This window comes from Muntiacus reevesi, chromosome 8 (assembly GCF_963930625.1).
Source record: "Muntiacus reevesi chromosome 8, mMunRee1.1, whole genome shotgun sequence".
Lineage (NCBI taxonomy): Eukaryota > Metazoa > Chordata > Mammalia > Artiodactyla > Cervidae > Muntiacus > Muntiacus reevesi.
Window position 1 is genome coordinate 63,286,583 of NC_089256.1, and position 4,454 is coordinate 63,291,036.

At 38.3% G+C, this 4,454-nt stretch overlaps 1 non-coding gene across 1 annotated transcript; it reads right to left on the bottom strand.

The window, feature by feature from the left end:
• Positions 1 to 3,423: 3,423 nt before the first annotated feature.
• On the bottom strand, positions 3,424 to 3,557 carry LOC136173892 (small nucleolar RNA SNORA43). Its single transcript, XR_010664357.1, has one exon. It is a non-coding gene; the product is annotated as a small nucleolar RNA SNORA43 (small nucleolar RNA).
• Between the last annotated feature and the right edge of the window lie 897 nt (positions 3,558 to 4,454).

Genomic DNA, 4,454 nt, shown 5'->3' on the forward strand with positions numbered 1-4,454 from the left:
AATCAGCAACATCAAATGAGGCAGGCAGTTGATTAGGTTGATCTAAGAAAAGGACAAAAGAGGTGGCTGGAAGAAAATCATTGCTAACCTTTGGCCAAGGAATTTAATATTGGGGTGGAGGAGAAGTCAGACTGTGGAGATTCAGAAGAGAATGGGAGAAGAATGAGGTGCAGTAGGTATAAAAAGTATTTTTTCAACACTGGTTGGGAAAAGAGGAAAGAGGGCAGTTATTGGGAGCAGCCTCCAAGAAGCCAGTGTTAGGAAAGAAGTTTTCATATTTTAAGAACTAAAGGAAGAAGCCTTCAGGAGACTGTATTTGTTGAAGTGGGGAAGAGGATCTGTCATGAGAACTAAGAATAAAGTAAGAAGTAGAAAAGGAGTAAAAGGACTCAGAGTTGCCTTAGGAGTGGAAAAAGAAAAGATAGATAGAAGGATTTATATGGAAAAATGGTTTGTGAAGGTAAAGAGTGTGAAATAGGTCATAACTGATGGCGCCAAGCCTCTTTTTGGAGCAGGAGTTAAAATCATTCACTAAGGCTTTAATTTCTTTTTTTCTTTTTTGAATAAGAGATAGCAGAGGGTAAAGGTGCACAGGGATTTAGAAGAGGAAAAAAAGGGTTGAGAAAAAAATGCATTTCTCAGAGGCTTAGCACTGGCTTTCTCCTCACTTCCACATTTCTAGTTTGCATACTTCTATAATGTTAGCTCTTGCCTGCTTGACTTAGAGGAACTTGACTTTTCAGTAGCTCTTTCCCCACACTCTCCATAATGGTCCACGATCCCCAAAATTAGCCCTTAACCATCTTCTCAACTCAGTCTGCGCTTTCTCCTTGGCCATCACTCCCATAGCTTTATCAAATTGGTTATCAAATTCAAAGGCAGTGCTAGTCTTTCTCTTGAATTCTAGATCTGTATTTAGCTGTCCACTGAACATTTAGTACCTCAGCTGCACAGGATCTTAAATCAATCAGATTCTTTATTTGCTTCACTGTGAACCAACGAAAACATATTCCCCTGCCTTCAACATCCTGTTTTTACCACACTTAATTATGGTGGACTCCAAGGCAAGAAGCTATCAATCATCTCTTATTTCTCAATTCTGATAACTGATAATTGTCTAATTTTTAAATTTTTACTTTTCAAATATTGCATCTATTCTAATTCTTAATTTGAAGTTCAGTCCTCCATTGTGTCTTACAATAAGCTTCTAACAGATCTTTCAGGTTCTAATAAAATATTCCCTCTTTAACCATCCTCCATTTTATGATCAGAGATGTTATTCTAAAATGCAGATCTGTTTGTGTCTCTCACCTTTAATGACTATCCATTTCGTATTACTATGGTTTTCATACTGTTTTCTGGAACCAAGGGTTCCATGGAGAGTTTTTTAAGAACTCCAAAATCAAATTATAAATATGATCTTGTATCACTGATGAAAATCTATTACTGCAGCATACATGGTACAGATACATATATCTGTGGTGAAAAGTGTTCTAAATATACTATTAGATCTCTGGAGAATCCAGAGAAAAATCCAAGAATATGCATCCATTACGTTTGAAGAATAATAAGTATGAAAATTGATATGGCGAGGAAACTTTCCAAACCAAATGGGCAAAGTGCAAATATTGCCATTTTCTTTATTTTGCGTGTCTTTGCATGCAATAAGAGAGATTTATTTTTTTTTTTACAAATAAACTACATAGCACATACATAACAGGAGGAAATGCTTGCTTCTGAAACATCAAATAAGATGAGAAGAATGTGGAAAGATGTATTTGTACTTCTTGAATAAAAGTGATAGTAGGGAAAATACAGGAGTAGTGATTTTTTATAAAAGCAATTACTGAAAATATGTTTGAGGAATCATCCAAGTTGCATATATAAGCATTAACTCATAAGAAAATGTTTTCAAAGCAGCTTTAGTTTATTCAGATCACCAATTTTTATTTTATTTGGATGCAGAGAAATTGAATCTGTCGTATTATTTTTATTGAGGTCCACTTGATTTATAATGTTTCAGGTGTATAGTAAAGTGATTCAGATGTATACATTTACTTTTTCATATTCTTTTCCATTATAGGTTATTCAGTCAGTCAGTCACTCAGTCATGTCCAACTCTTTGCGACCCCATGGACTGCAGCACACTAGGCTTTCCTGTCCATCACCAACTCTTGGAGCTTGCCCAAACTCATGTCCATTGAGTTGGTGATGCCATCACTTTATTGGTTATTACAAGATATTGAATACAGTTCCCTGTGCTATGCAGTAAATCCTTGTTGTTTATCTATTTTATATATAGTTGTGTGTATCTGCTAATCCCAAATTCCTAATTTATCCCTCCCCCTTTCTTCCCTTTGGTAAACCATAAACTTGTTTTCTATTTCTGTGAGTCTATTTCTGTTTTATATGCAAGTTCATTTGTATCATTTTTTTAGATTCCACATGTAAATGATATGATGTTTGTCTTTGACTTCATGCAGTATGATAATCTGTTTGTCCATCTGTGTTGCTGTAAATGATGTTATTTCATTGTTTTTTATGCCTGAATAATAATCCACATATATATCACATCTTCTTTATCCATTCATCTATTGATGGATATCGAGGTTGCTTCCAGCTATTGGCTATTGGAAATAATGCCGCTCTGAACACAGGGTGCATGTATCTTTTTGAATGAGAGTTTTCATCTTTTCTGGATTTACACTGAGAATGAGATTGATGAATCCTATGGCACCTTTATTTTTAGTTTTTAAAGGAACCTCTATACTGTTCTCCATAGTAGCTGCACTGGTTTGCATTCCCACCAACGTGTAGGAATGTTTTTTTTTCTCTACACCCTCTCTAGCACTTATTATTTGTACACTTCATGCTGATGGCCATTCTGACCAGTGTGAGGTGATACCTCATTTTAATTTGCATTTCTCTAATAATTGGTGATGTGAAGTGTCATTTCATGTGCCTGATGAGCATTTGTATGTCTTCTTTGAGTAAATATTTATTTAGGTCTTCTGCTCATTTTTCTATTGGGTTGTTTTTGTTTTAGGTTTTTTGTTTGTTTGTTTGTTTGTTCTTTTTTGTGTGAGATGGAATCTAATCAGCGAGTCCTCCCAAACCCTGTTTTTCTGCAGCAGCATCGTCAACGGAATCCTCTGGCCTTCCCGCAAGGGACTCCTTACGCCAGGCGCTCAGGGCATGAGCACTCATGGGCTGGGTGGCGCAGGGCAGCAGCTCAGCAGGGAGGCACGTCACAGGTGCTCAAGGGACTCCTAAACAGCCCTCCCACAGACCGACAGAGCCATCATGTCCAGCAGACCCTCTCCGCGTCAACCCCGCCGAACCCAAGCTTGCCGCCTGCCTGTCCGCTCACTCAATCCTCCCCCCCTTCTCTTCCGCGCACGTGGGAACAAGGGGCTCCCTCGGTGATGTCCGGCTACAAACCATTCTTAGTGCCCACGGTTCTGAGCACTGAGCGTAGAAATAGCCGCTTCCTCTCTGCCCCAACGGCACAGGCGCAGCAGGGCGGCCGCGCCCGTGGTGCCGGCGAGTCCGGCATCTGCAGGGCAGTGTGTTTTGTTTTTTTTTAATCAAGCTGTATAAGCTGTTTGTGTTTTTGGAAATTAATCCCTTATCTGTCACATAATTTGCAAATATTTTCTCCCATTCCAAAGATTTTTCTTTTGTTTATGATTTCCTTTGCTGTGCAGAAGCTAAATTTAATTAGGTCCCATTCATTTATTTTTGCTTTTGTTTTTATTACTATAGGATGTGGATCCAAAAAAATACTGCTGCAATTTATGTCAAAGAGTATTCTGCCTATGTATTTCCTCTAGGGGTTTTATAGTATTTGGTCTTACATTTGGGTCTTTAATACATCTTGAGTTTATTTTTGTACCTAGTGTTAGAGAATGTTCTAATTTAATTCTTTTACATGTAGCTGTCCAGTTCTCCCAACATGACTTATTGAAGAGAGAATCTTTTCTGCATTGTTCATTCTTGCCTTCTTTGTCATAGGTTAATTGACTGTAAGTGTATGGGTTTATTTCTGAGCTTTCTTTTTTTAAATTAATTTTAATTGGAATATAGTCGCTTTACAATGTTGTGTTAGTTTCTGAAAAGAGAAAGTATTAGATGTTCAGTCATGTCTGACTCTTTGCGACCCCATGGTCTGTAGCCTGCCAGGCTCCTCTGTCCATGGAATTCTCCAGGCAAGAATATTGGAGTGGGTTGCCATTTCCTACTCCAGGGGATCTTCCTGACCCAGGGATTAAGCCCTGGTCTCCTGCGTTGCAGGCAGATTCTTTACTGTCTGAACCACCAGGGACGCCCATGTTCATTTCTATTGTATAGCAAAATGAATCAGCCATACCTATGTGTATATCCCATCCCTTTTGGACTTCCTTTCTATTCAGGTCACCAAACTGCATTGAGATGAGTTCCCTGTACTATGCAGT